General features: G+C 41.1%; 1 pseudogene; it reads left to right on the top strand.

The window, feature by feature from the left end:
* The first annotated feature begins 278 nt into the window (after positions 1–278).
* LOC149023664 (aluminum-activated malate transporter 10-like) lies at positions 279–14,342 on the top strand (annotated as a pseudogene).
* The last annotated feature ends 707 nt before the right edge of the window (positions 14,343–15,049 follow it).

Below are 15,049 nucleotides of genomic sequence, written 5' to 3'. Positions count from 1 at the left end.
GAAGACAGATAAGAGGCGAATATACATGTCCAAGAGGTTGTGATACAGAAGAAACTGCAGGTCATCTATGCTTTGATTGCGATTTTGCTAGAAGGGTTTGGTTCCTTTGCCTTGTTGTGTTTCGACCATCGATGCATAATCAACTTCATCTTGCGGACTAGCTTGAAGGCCTCAGAAAGAGTATGCCAACAGATAAATGGGAAGCACGAAAGTTCATCAGCCTCAACTTCTTTCTCATTTGGGAACTATGACTTGCGAGAAATGATACTCTGTTTAAGATGGGAAATAGATCTCCAATGGATGTCGCCACTAGAGCAGTTGTTCACCATGAAGAGTTCTGGACGATGAACGGATTTGAGGTAAAGGCAAATGCACAAATCGCGAATCTCAAAGCCAAGGTAAATCCGATGGTTCCTGTTCCAGCAGATTGGCATCTTGTAAAGTGTGACGCTGATTTTAAGCTTACCACAAAACAAATGGGCTTGGGTTATGCTTTATATAATGCTGATGGGCTTCTCATTAAGGCAGTTTCAAAACATGAGACTTTTGGGTCCGTAATTGTTGGTGAAGCATTATCTCTAAGATCAGCTATGTTGGACTCTTTGGGAGAATGTGTTGATAAAGTAATATTCCAATCCGACAGCGCAGATTTGATCTGACTCATACAGCAGCAGATAACATCAGTAAATTTGGATCTGGTTCCTATCATGACGGATATCAACAAATTAAAATCCTATTTTTTGGATTGTAAGTTTGATGTAATTCCTAGGTCTTGCAATGTAATTGCTCATGTCCTAGCCCGGAAGGCAATGTTGATTATGGGCTCGATAGGTTGGCCTCTTTCCTCTCCTTGGTTATGCTCTCCAACCTCGGTCTTTGCCTAGAATTAATGAAACTTCTTACCAAAAAAAAAAAATAATAATATAAAATAAAGTAATCACCTGAATAGGTGTGAGAAGTGAGAACATACGTTACCCTTAGCCAAGTCCCATCTATAAATATTTTGCATCAACCATACATTGATCTTCCCCTATAAGCATGTGAGCTCAGTTCTTCAATAGCTTTCTTTCTGTAAGTTGGAGCGAAATCCACAAGGAGATTCCAGATTGGTATTCACCCATCCATCTTGCAAAGCTCCTCTCTTTTTGGGAGGTTTGTTTGATCATTGTGGGAGAGCTCTTAGTTCAAGATGGAAGCTGGGGGGGGGGGGGGGGGTTACAGTGGAGAGTTCAGACAAAAAGTGGATCTTCAAAGGTCCTGGTTTCAGAATCTGGCTCCATTCGCAGAACTTGGTTATGGTTCCTGGGTTGGCTTTTTGAGTTGAATTCCAAAGTTGGAAGGTTCTTCAAGAAAGCATGGAGAATGGGGGTTGAAGATCCTAAGAAAGTCATGCATTCCTTCAAGGTTGCCGTCGCACTCTTTTGAGTTTCATTGGTATATTTTGTGAGACCTATATATGATGGTGTTGGACAAACGAATGCAATATGGGCAATCATGACAGTAGTGGTAGCCTATGAATACACTGGAGGTAACACAATTCAAGACCCTCAAATTCTTGTTTTAACAACCCTAAATTCTATGTTTAAGCTATTATTTTGTTTTAATTTGTTTCTTTGAATAAAATTTCGATGAAACCTCAAAAAATTGAATCTGGTTATAACGTATACAAAGAAAATCAAAAATGGAAAGCAAAACCAAAACGAAGGAACACAGAAATTTAACGTGATTCATACACAAATACGGTGGGCTACATTACAAGCAAAGAAGAACTTTATACTATGTAGAAGAAGAGAATGAAGACCTCTCAACCAATTGCCAAATGGAGGTGACAAGAGTTCTTACCCAAAACCCTAATGCAAAAATCCCAAATTTCACAATGATCTCCGTGAGTGTGAAGCTCACCTTGATGGATTCCATCTCAGTGCTTCACATGAATTCATGTACTTGGTATAATATTAAATAAATATTTAGTGGTATAAGGGTGCTTTTTATTTATAGGGCTGAGCATATTACATATACTATTAGCAAGGGTCAAACCCACAACTTCTTCACTAAAATGTGTTTGTCATTACCGCTAAAGCAACCTTGCAACACCATAATTCCTCGTGATTTTTTGATAAACAATCTGACTACACACTTATATAAACCGTTCTATAGCATTGTTTGTTACAGGAGGAACAATATACAAATGCCTAAACAGAATATTAGGAGCTATTCTTGCTGGAACACTAGCCATTGTTATCCACTAAATTGCTGTCGAGTGTGGCGAACCCTTTGAGCTTGTAATTCTTGGAGCTACGGTCTTCCTTGCAGGTCTGTGAGATTCCATTGATTTACAAAACCTAGCTACCACATTGGGAAATAGCTTCTAGCTAGGAACTAACTTGTAAGTTCATGGCTTCTTTGTTTTGTTCTCAGCTACAATTGTGACTTTCACAAGATACATTCCAACCGTAAAACTTCGATTAGATTATGCTGCTATGATCTTTATCCTCACCTACAGCTTGATTGTGGTATCTAGATTTCGAAATTTACAATTGTTTGAGATGAGCTATCTGTGAGTTGCCACCGTTGCTATGGGGATTCTTATCTGCATGCTCACCAGCATCCTTATTTGTCCCGTTTGGGCTGGCGAGGAACTTCATCTCCTTATCATTCGTAATATGGAAAGCCTTGACAATTCCTTGGACAGTGAGTTTTCTTCTTAATGAAAACAACCTTTTTGTTAAGGGTAGTATTGTACATTCAGGTGTACGTTAGTGTAGGCAGTATACTTTCACTTATAGTTGTTATAAATGCAGTCTCATAAATCAATAAAGGTATGCAATTCATTTCTCTATATGGTATCATTGAGCAAATAACGCTCTGCTCTCGCGAGCCCCAGGTTCGTTATGGCCTCTCCGCCGTCATCATCGTTTGTTCCGCCACCATCTTTGGCTGTTCCGCCCAATCCTCCTGCAACTCTGGCGGCTTCTCTAGTTTCTTTAAATGTTGCCGCAGCACTTCCGATCAAGCTTACTACAAATTTTCTGTTATGGAGGGCGCAGTTTGTGCCTCTTCTTCGTGGTTATGATCTAATGGGGTTTGTTGATGGTTCTAACTCCAGACCTGCAGAATCAATGATTCCTTCATTCTCGAGTGGTTATTTTCCTGCGATTTCACCTTCTGTTGCTTGAGATCATCAGGATCAGTTGATATTAAGTTGGTTAATCTCCTCTGTCGATCCGCTGGTTAATCTCCTCTGTCCGCATGTTGTCTCTGCAAGAACTTCAACGCAGGCTTGGAAAATTCTGAATTGAGTGTTTGCACTGAGTTCTCAATCCAGAGTTCTTGAACTCAAGAATCGTCTATTTCGGATCCAGAGAGGTTTCTCTTCAATTTTAGACTATATTCTTGAAGTTCTTTCTATCTCTGATGAGTTAGCTGCTACAAATAACCCAATTTATGATGAGGATCTAGTTCTTAATACCTTGAGAGGTCTTGGTGAGCAATTTCGGGATTTCTCTACCTCTGTTTTGGTACGTGCTGATCCTATTTTGTTCATAGAGTTGCAAGGTTTACTCCTTACTCAAGAAAGTCATATGCAAGTTTTTGCATCTAAAGCCTCTTCTTCGATTCTCACTGCAAATTTTGCTATGAGAAATTCTCAAGATTGCTGACAATTTTCTGGTTTCTCCCGCTTTAATCAAGAAAATACTTTGCATGGGCGTGGTGGTTCTTGAAGACGGCCCTGGAATCGACGTTACAATGGGCGTGGTGCTTCTGTTATTGCTTCTAGATATTCACCTCGGTTTCGGCCTTCTAGTTCTGTTACTGCTAATCAAGAGTTGCATGATGTTACTAATCTTTCTGGACATGGCTTCTCTTCTTCGGGGTCAAATTCTTTTTTGAATGAATCTCGTGTACTCTGTCAGTTGTGCAAAACCGAAGGACATCTATGTGCACAGTGTCCTCAGCGTTTTAATCATGCTTATGTTGGTAAGATGGTTTGTTATTCTGCTGTATCTTCTTTGCATTCTTGTTCTCCTACACAGTGGGTGCTTGATTCAGGTTCTAATAGTCACATTATCTCAAATTTGGCTCATCTCGCTGTGCAAGAACCGTATACAGGTACACAAGGTATTATTATTGGTAATGGTTTTGCTCTGTCGATTTCTCATATTGGTTCTTTGGTTGTTCAAGCTAATTCATATGAGTTTCGTTTAGCACCTGTTCTCTGTGTTCCAAAGATTAGGTGTAATCGTCTTTCCATTTCTCGATTTGTTGAAGATAATGATGTTTATTTTATGTTTCTTGCCAATGAATTTCTGACAAAGGATCGACATACTCATCCGGTGCTGGTCAAAGGACAGAATTCTAATGGCTTGTATTTTGTTGATTTTCTGAAGTCAAATACTACACTTGAAGGTTCGGATACACTTGATAGTTTGGATACTTCTGCTGCTTCAAAGTCTCTTCCTTCGGCTGCTTCAGTTGCCTTTTCTGTCTCCACAGTTGATTGGCACAGGCGCCTTGGTCACCCAGCTTCTCAGAGAACTTTGGCAATTTGCATTTTATAGGTTTGAAGAATTTTGGTTCTTTTTCTTCTTGTAATGCTTGTCAGTGTTCTAAAAGTCATAAGCTTCCTTTTGTTTCTTCCACAACAACCAGTAGAGGTCCTTTAGATGTTATTTATTCTGATTTGTGGGGGCCTGCTCTGTTTGTGTCCTATGATGGATTTTGATATTATGTGGTTTTTGTTGATGAATTTACCAAATACACTTGGATGTATCCACTGAAATTAAAGTCTAATTTGTTTGAGGTCTTCAACAAAATGTTCAAGAATTTAGTTGAAAATTAATTTTCTTCTAAAATTTGTGTGCTGCAAACTGATGGGGGTACAGAATTTAGCAAGTTATTTCAGTTTTAGGCTACTGTTGGTGTTACTCACAGAATTTCGTGTCCATACACACCACCCTAAAATGGAATCGCTGAACGAAAACATTGTCATATTCTTGAATCAGCACTTGCAATGATGTTTCAGGCTCATTTGCCATAGACATTTTGGACTGCTGCTGTGAAAACTGCAGTCTATCTAATGAACAGGCTTCCTCTTGCTGCCCTTGATAACAAATCTCCTTTTGAAGTTCTTTTTAGGATGTCACCTGAATATGGTTTGCTCAAAGTTTTTGGATGTCTTTGCTATCCTTGGTTGCGCCCATATGCTAGCTCCAAGCTTCATCCCAAATCTCAACCTTGTGTATTTTTAAGATACCCTGCTTCATACAAAGGTTATTTGTGCTTTGAAACTATCACTGGGAAGTCTTATATCTTTTTTTTTTTTTTTTGGTGAAAATCGTTTCATTCCAGAAAACTAGGAAAAGACTCAGAAGGCTGGACAAGAAAAACCCCAGCTTCTGGAGAGGAAATAGGCCAAAAGGTCCGCCTAGAAACGGCCAAAGCCCTCCGAGCAAGAGAATGGGAACATTCATTCCCATCTCTTGAAATAAAAAGGAACCTACAAGAAGTAAAACTGTCTTTCAAAGACAATACATCTTCAAGTACGGTAGCAGCTGTCAAGGGGGGTGGATCAATACTGATGCCGGCCAGATATTGCTGAAGGCCTAGACAGTCAGTATAGATGTTAACCTTAATCCACCGATTTTCCTTAGCCCAGCACAATGCCTCCCTAATTGCTAAAGCTTCACCGGCAAATATAGATGGCAATGAGCGGGGTGTAGAACAGGCTGCTCTTAGTTCGCCCATGTTCCAAACTCCAAAACCAGCACCTCCTACCCCCAATTCTGGACAACCTGCAGTATTACAGTAAATAGAGCACATTTCCAAATCTTGAGTTGGTTCTACAGCTTCTTGGTTAGTGTTCAAGCAATTCTTTGCAGCTCCTCCATTACAAATCCAGAATTCATGGAAGGCCTTCTCCGCTTTTACTACAACTTCCAGCGGTGTCTTCTTTTCTCCATTAAACTGTAGATCATTTCTGTGTAACCAAAGGTGCCAGCATACAAAGGAGAATTGACATAAGATTTCTTTACTGTGCTGCTTAGATGTAAAATGAAGAGTTTTCCAAGCCTCCAATATTCCTGGTAGAGATATTTCAGTTGTTGTTTGTAATAGAAACTCCAGACCGCTACCCACCCAGACTGCTCTAGAGAAGTGGCATTGAAACAATACATGGCTGCTTGTTTCCTCTACTTGACCGCACCATTTGCATAATGGTTCCACCTTGATCTGCCTTCTCAATAGATTTTCTGCTGAAGCAATACCTTCTGCACAGACTCTCCACATGAAATTTCGAATTTTAGGCAATGTGTTGCATTTCCAAAGTCTCTTCCATTCCCCCTTCTTGATACTCTCCCACCTGTGTCGCCTTGAGGATGAAGGCATATATGCCATTTGAGCATCTCTACGATTAAGAAGGAGATGATATGCTGATCGGGTAGAAAAAACTCCATTCTTAGCTGCACCCCAAACCATCCTATCCTCACAAGCATTCAACGGCAAAATAATTTTTTGGATGGCCTCAACTTCAATCGGGCTGAAAAGCTCTTGCATTAGTGATGTTTTCCACGTTTTAGTCACTGGGTCAATGATCTCATCAACAAATTTAATATCACACCTTGTAGGCTTGGGCGTTGAAATCCTAAACTGCGGTAAAGAAGGAATCCAGTTGGCACCCCAGATTGGAACTTTGTTTCCTTTCCCCAGTTGCCAGATTAACCCATCTTGTAACACATTACGACCGATAAGGATACTCCTCCAAGCCCATGAAGGACAATTTCCTGGTTTAGCTTCCATGAATGAACATTTAGGAAAGTATATGTCTTTCATAAATTGTGCCCATAGTGATTCCGGGTTAGCCCAAAGTTTCCATGCCATCTTACTAAGAAGAGCTCTATTGTGTAGTTGAGGATCACGTAGACCTAGGCCACCATCCTCTTTAGATCTACATAGTCTAGTCCATGACACCCAATGAATTCTGTTTTCTTCATCCTTTTGCCCCCAAATACAATTAGCCATGGCTTTTCTCACTTCATCATGATGAGACGCGGGGAGAGAAAAATGTGAAGCGCTATAAGTGGACATAGAGAGTTTTTCTAGCCTTTAATTCTGTTGCAGGTTTTCTGAGTTACCTCCTTAAAGACCTCCTTTTTTGACAATCCGAATTCTGTGGGAAGACCCAAATATTTCCCTGGCCCCTCGCCATACTTCACCTTCAATACTCTAGAAAACCAAGCTTTGAATTTCCTTGGAGTGTTCGGGCTGAAAGTCAAGTTAGACTTTTTGAGATTTAAAGCCTGACCACTAGCTTGACAGTAGTACTCTAAGCACGGCTTTAGCATGCAAATTTTGTTCAGATTGGCTTCCGAAAAGAGGATGCAATCATCGGCAAAAAGCAGATGTGAGATTGGTTGGGTCCGATTCTTGATGCTAATTCCTCTTGTTAAGTGTTCTGTTTCAGCTTTCTGGATGATGGCCGAAAACACCTGGGAACAAAGAATAAAGAGATATGGAGAAAGGGGATCCCCTTGTCTAATACCCCTGGTGGGCATAAATGATCCACTATCAGATCCATTCACCAATAAGGAGTAGGATACTGAAGTTATGCACCCCATAACCAAATCAGTCCACTTCTGAGAGAACCCCAACTTAAGCAATGTAGCACTAATGAAAGGCCATTCCAATATGTCATATGCTTTTTTCATATCTAACTTGAGTGCTAGGAATTTTTTTTCCCTTTTTTACGACGCTTAATGTAATGAAAAAGCTCATGAGCTGCAATTATATTGTCAGAGATTAATCTATCAGGTACAAAAGCAGACTGAGAAGGAGATATAATACCTTTTAGTGTTTCCTTCAGTCTATTGGCCATGACCTTAGAAATCAATTTGACGACGACCCCGCACAAACTAATAGGCCTGAAGTGCTCCGCTTGCTCTGGATTTGGATTTTTTGGGATCAAACATATGAAAGTACGATTAAGTTCTGAACCAAGCACCCCCGTCTTGAAGTAATCCACCACCACTTCCATAATTTCATGTTTAGTTATCTGCCAAAAATTTTGAAAAAAAGTCGGCGGGAAGCCATCTGGACCCGGTGCCTTAAGAGGACCCATCTCTTTAAGTGCTGCAGATACCTCTTCCTCAGTTGGGATTACTTCCAATGCTTCATTAGTTTCCTCTGAAACAACCCTATCAACACATGCAAGAGCCCTCCCCATTGCCTCTTGTGTTACTCCCTCTGACGTGACTGCTTCTTTAAAATGATGGAGCAAATCAGTAGACACCTCTTCACTTGATTGGGACCATTCCCCATTGGCCAGTCTCAGCTTTAATATTCTATTCTTTTGTCTTCTCTGTATAGTAGTTGCATGAAAAAAAGCTGAGTTTCTGTCCCCTTCACGCAGCCACTCAATCCGAGACTTTTGGCGCCATAAGATTTCTTCCCTCTCCAATTCTTCTTCAAGAGCTAGCTGCACCTCTCTCTCCCTTTGAGTTAGAACCTGGTCAAAAGGCAGGGATTGCATATCTAGTAATTCTTGTTTCAGTTTGGAGATCTTCTTTTGTATGTGTCCAAAGGATTCCCAATTCCATTGCTTCAACTCCTTCCTGCATCTTCTCATTTTCTTGTCTAAAACCAAACTTGATGAACCAACCTGCTTTGCCTTCCATGCATACTTAACGACCTCTCTACATTATGGGTGCCGCAGCCAGACTGCTTCAAATCTAAATGGTCTAGGTCCCTTTGCTGTTCCACCCTCCGTATCTAGCACAATAGGATTATGATCCGATGCAAGGGCTTCCTTTACAAAGACAGCTGCATTTTCAAATTCAATCCTCCACGCCGCATTCCCCATTGCTCTATCCAACCGCACTTTAATAATTTCCTCTGCCCTCCTGCGATTACTCCATGTGTAGACTGATCCATTGGCTCCGAGATCCATAAACTTACAAGCATCCATCAACCCACGAAATGCTGCCATATCCCTTTTACCCTCCTTATTGCCTCCAGATTTTTCGAACTAGTTGATATGAGAGTTGAAATCTCCAATGCAACACCATTCATCTGCCCTTCCTCTCCCCATCAAGCTCAATTTGTCCCAAACCTCTTGCCTCTTCTCCCTCACGGGTTCTCCATATACACAGGTAAGTAAAAATGACTTCCCACTTTGCAGCATCACTTTACAATCGATCAAATTCTTGTCAGTATGCAGTATTGACACTGTAACAGTGTTTTGCCAGAATAGAACCGTTCCCCAGATTTTCCTACAGCCTCTACAGAAACTCTGTTATCCCATTTCAATGACTTCTGAATTTTTTTAATCTTCCCATCATCACACTTTGATTCCATTACAAAAGCCATGTCGGGTTTGTTAGTCCTCATCAAGGACCTTAACACTCAAACTGTCCGTGGATTCCCCAATCCACGGCAGTTCCAACTTAATAACTTCATTTCTGCCCGTGGGACTGTTCCCCTCCCGGTCACCACGGGTCCGAAGCTAAAAAATGCTTCTCATAATTCCCTTGCATCAGACCTTCTTCCAATAAATCTTTAGCCTTTGAAGCAGCCATCATCTTACGAGGTCTTCCCCTTGCTTTTTTTGCAGGTTTGGAAGCTTCGGATACATTGAGTACCAGCTGCAGTTTACCACCTTCTTGACCACGTTTCTGCGTTGGAGTTTGCTTCAGACTTCGTTTGGATCGAAGATTTGGGTTGTGTGATGTTTGAGCATCCATCGGATAATTGGGCTGCAGCAAGGAAGATGATATTGTGGTGTGTGGCTGTTTAGGTTGCTCAGGTATAGTTCTCTGTGTTGGAGAAACTAAATGGGTTTGAGTGAAGACTAGATTTTTGTATGGATTCTCCAAACTGTTCTGGGCCATAGAGACTTTGGTGTTTATTTGGGCTGAAGGCAAATTTGATTCATATTGAACCATGGCACTTCTTTTATCATCTTGGATTTCAGCCCATGGGCTTTGGGTGTGGGTGGGCAAGTTAGCTGAACCGGGATTGGTTTGGGTAGCCTCAGTTAGGTTGTGGTTGATGTTATTAGAAGCATTGGACCGTTGGCTGTTAGCCATCACGGTTTGTAACGGTAGGGTTGTACCTTTGATGGGGTTGCTAGGATTTGGGCAGCTCAATGCATAGGTGTTGGTAGTGTTTGGTTGGCTGCCTCCTGTCAAGGTGAAGTTTGCCATTTGCTGTAGCATCGACAGAAACGTCTCAGAACTCTGTGGGTTTTGCAAAAGGTAGCTTTGAAACGGTGCAAAGATGTTCAGAGTGGAGCTCTGATCTCTATGTTCCTCAGGTACAAAGAAGAGCTTTTGAACTGTGTTGGGAGAGGTCCTTTGAGTGGATTCATCATTTTGGCAATTTCCTTCTGCATTAGGTGTGTAGCTTGTCATTTCAGCCTATGCATCTGACATCTGCAGCACCTGTAGCTCACCTACCCGAGTTGTCACATCAGATCTTCTATCTTCTCTTCCTCCGGTAGGGCAGCCCACCGGTGAAACAGCTTCTACCGAAGCTTGCTCCTGACTGCCTTCGCTGCCGATATTCTTCCCAGATGCCATGATCACCCTGGCCTCATGAATCAATCGCCCATCCGGAGTATAACCTTTCTGGTTGGGACCCCATTTGCACCGGGGAGCTAAAGCACATTCATTCACTATCCTGCAGCCATGCGTGAGTTGATGCTCTCTCATGTCCTCAAAGTGTTTTGTACACCTCTCTACCTCATGACCCATAATAGCACAATAGTAACAAAATAATGGCAGCCTTTCAAACTTGATCGCTACTTGTATCACACTTCCAGATTCTCTTTTCGCCTTTATAGTGAAACGGAGGGGTTTCCGAACATCCGCCTGAGTCCTTACCCTGACATAGTTTAATCGGTCACCGAACTGTATACCTTCGATGTATATGATTTTTGAAGGTGTTCCAATCTTTCTTGCCATCGTCATAAGGTTCTCCATATCATCTATATCTTTCGGAATGCCATAAAGCTGTGCCCAAATCTCACAGTGAGTGAAAGCCCATCTTTGCTCTTCGTTCCATCTCTCCAGCAACAAAAGATTACCTGAAACTGTCCAGGGTCCTTCCATGATTACATTTCTCATATCCATTTCATGATGAAACTGACACATATACTGTCGCTCTTTCATATAGGTTATCTCCACTGGGAACTGAGGATTCCAGGCTTTCAACAGTCCTTCCACTGCTTGTTTCCGATATGGCTTGCCTTCCAGAATCCAACCTACCAGCGTCGTCTCATTTTTTGCTTGTTTCTGGTCTGCACCTTTGTCCTGCAACGTAACTTCATCATCTGATGAGTTGTCTTCCTCTAACGTTTCAGGTATGAAGTTCCTCCCAGTTTTTTGTGGCATGTGAGAAGAGCTAGCACCCTGCGTAGATGAAGGAAGTAAACGGGGATTCTGTCCTCGCATTGGAGGCTGGAAGGGATGAATCGCTGGTCTCATGGTATGCTTACAACAGATTTCCGGTTACCTTCTGATTACCACGCATACAGCGGATTAACAACACGCATATAGCGGAGTCTTTGTATGTGAGTTGTTGATGCAGTTCTTTCCGGAAGTCTTATATCTTACGGCATGTTGTTTTTGTGGAATCACAATTTCCATTAGATGGTATTGTAAATGCATCTTCTATGGTCTCTTTTGAAACTTGGATTCCTATGCTTAATCCATATGTACCTTTAGCTAATACTTCAATTGTAAAGCCTTCTTGTAATGGCACTCATGGGCCTACAACAACAATTAATGAAAACTCCTTATCCCCTATTGGATCACTGGCTCTTGCTAATGGGCCTACTTTAGGTTTTCTAGCTGGGCCACTTTTAAGTGAGACATCACCAGGTTCGTTGGTTGGGCCTCAAACCAACTCTGTTTCATGTCCCAATTCTTTACATCGTGGGCCTTCCTCAATTGTTTTACCTGAGCCCACTTCTGAGCTGCCACGTAATCCAAGTTGTGGTACAACGTCAACTTTAGTAACGGCTCCTACATTGTGCATAGCGTCGGGTAGTGAACAATGTACTTCTTCTTCTACTCTGTGCGTTGTACCCTCCATCGCTCACACAAGTATTTCTAATGTTGCTAGTCATCATCCCATGGTTACACGCTCCCGTATTGGTTCTTTAAAACCACGTCTTACTTTGAATCTTCTAGCTTCTTGTGAAGATACAAGTGGGCCTACTACTTATACGCAAGCATATCATTTTGAATATTGGAGGACCACTATGCAAGAGGGAATCAATGCTTTAATTCAAAATGGGACATGGGTTTTAGTTCCTTCTATTCCAACCCAAAATGTGATTGGATCTAAGTGGGTTTTTCAGATTAAAAGGAAACCCGATGAGTCCGTAGAGCGCTATAAAGCCCGTTTGGTAGCTAAAGGGTTCCATTAATGTCCTATTTTTGATTTTAGAGATACTTATAGTCCTGTTGTTAAACATACAACTATTTGTCTCATATTATCCATTGCTATTTCCAACAATTGGTCCATTAGACAATTGGATGTTTCTAATGCTTTTCTACATGGGGATCTTGAAGAAAATGTCTTTAGGGAGCAACCCTCTGGCTTTGTTGATCCTACTTTCTCTCATCATGTTTGCCATCTTCGGAAGTCTTTATATGGTTTGAAACAGGCACCCCATGCCTGGTACACAAAACTTACTACTTTCCTCACATCTCATGGCTTTGTTGGTTCTCAAACTGATACTTCTTTGTATTATTATACAAAATCTTCGGTTACTTTGTATGTGTTGATCTACGTTGATGATATTCTCGTCACGGGTAATAGCTTGGATGATATTTCTATCAAAGATTTAGGGGATCTTCATTAGTTTTTGGGGATTGAAGTTGTTCTGCTGAGGGTTTGTTTTATCTTAAAAAAAGTATGTCACTAATTTATTGGATCATGCCAAGATGAGCACGGCCAAGCCTATTGCTACCCCTTTTGCTTATGGTGTCACTCTTTCTCTTTTGGATGTTTCCCCTTTACCTGATGGTACTGAATATTGCCATATTGTTGGTGCTCTGCAGTAGTTGGCTACCACGCGCCCATATATTGGTTATTCGGTTAGTCTTGTTGCTCAGTTTATGCATTCTCCCATTGACACTCATTGGAGTGTTGTCAAGCGGATTTTGCGCTATTTGCGTGGTACTATTGATATGGGTCTCTTCTTTTCCCGCCAATCTTCTATGCCTCTTACTGGGTACTCTAATGCTGATTGGGCTCGATGTCTTGATGATCAACGTTCTACTACTGGATTTAGTGTTTTTCTTGGTAATCATCTCATCTCCTGGAGTTCTCGCAAGTAGTGCATTGTTTCACGTTCTTCCACGGAAGTTGAGTATCGTACTATTGCATCTGTTGCTATGGAACTCTTGCGGATTCGCTCCCTATTAGGAGAGATTGGTGCATTTCTTCCCACTGCTCCTATGATATGGTGTGATAACATCGGTGCTACCTACATGACTTCAAATCCTATTTTTCACGCTCGGACAAAACATGTTGAGATTGATTTTCATTTTGTCCGCGATCTTGTTTCTTCGCGTCAGCTTGTTGTTCACTATGTTCGTACTATTGATCAACTTGCTGATCTTCTCACCAAGGGCTTGCCTCGGGTTCGGTTTCCTGCTCTTCAGGACAAGCTTACGGTGTCTACCCCGTTTCGCTTGACGGGGTGTGTTAAGGGTAGTATTGTACATTCAGGTGTATGTTAGTATAGGCAGTATACTTGCACTTATAGTTGTTATAAATACAGTCTCATAAATCAATAAAGGTATGCAATTCATTTCTCTACACTTTTCATTCTGAACAAAAGATTAAAACTCAAATGATAGAGAAGAGACACACAAGGATATTTTATTTTTCAACCTCAGAAAGTGATGGATGATTAATAATATTATACTTCTATAGAATGAAATCTTATTCTACTTCGAATTTTCCAATATGAAAGGCTGTGTCGCAGAGTCATTCAAGAAGAACAACAATGGCAAGGTTGACAATCAGAATAAAAACCACAAAACCCTATTGGCATACAAATGTGTGCTAAATTCAAAAGGTGCAGAAGAATCTTTTGTACGTAGACAGAATCAAAATATCACAAGTATTGCTTATCATCTCTCCTAAATCCTATGCCTCAAGAGTTATATTTTTTATAGGCCAATTTTTCCATATGGGAACCTGCTCATGGTTGCTTCATGCTCAGACATCCATGGAATCAATACCTCAAAATTTGAGCATCCATGCGAAACTGTGCCTTCATCATCGATGTCCTTCATAGTTGCATTAACTCAGAATTTCAGGTAGCTTATTGAGGCTTGTTATGCTCAATTCATGAAAGGTGCGTACTGAAGTGAGAGTCTTGAAGACGGGTAGAGGTATGTGCTCCCCTCACACTTCTTCATCACATGATAGGAGAACCCACCTCTGAGTGCTGCCAAAATGAATCAGAGATGGGACCCCATGTGGGTGCTATTCCTATCATGTGGTGCAAAAAGTATGAGGAGAATATCTCTCTCTTTCTCTCTCTCACTCACACTAGTGTATAACTGCTACTCTAGAGTGTACCCAATAAATAAATAAATAGATAAATAACCACTCCACAAATATTGTGTCCTTTTTTTTTTTTTTTTTGGCTAAAAAGTCATTTGTATTAAAGGAAAAAAAAAATTACGGTCATACAATATTACACAGGTTGCTCACAACCTCAAACACTCAATCCTGCAAAAATTGTTGCCCCAAATACACCCAATCTCACAGGAACCTCAAGATTTAAACTTGTGCTCACTCGTTATTTAAAACGATACTGAGGAGGCTCAGAGGCATCCCAATCTAATTCACTCTTAATCATGGCTGATGAAGGTGAATTAGTATTAGAAACTTCTAGTCTTGCTACTGAACCAGCTGCAGTGTTCGTTTGTCTGTAGCAATCAAAGATTTCCAATGGGTTGAGTTCAAGAATGCCTTAACACCTCTCCATCTTTGAAAAACCCACCATGGAATGCATTGCTACTGTACCAAA

The sequence above is a fragment of the Hakea prostrata genome, chromosome 2, assembly GCF_041222555.1.
Source record: "Hakea prostrata isolate BN-2017 chromosome 2, UWA_Hpros_2, whole genome shotgun sequence".
Lineage (NCBI taxonomy): Eukaryota > Viridiplantae > Streptophyta > Magnoliopsida > Proteales > Proteaceae > Hakea > Hakea prostrata.
The sequence above is the reverse complement of the archived record's forward strand: the minus strand, read 5'-3'. Positions and strand labels throughout refer to the sequence as shown.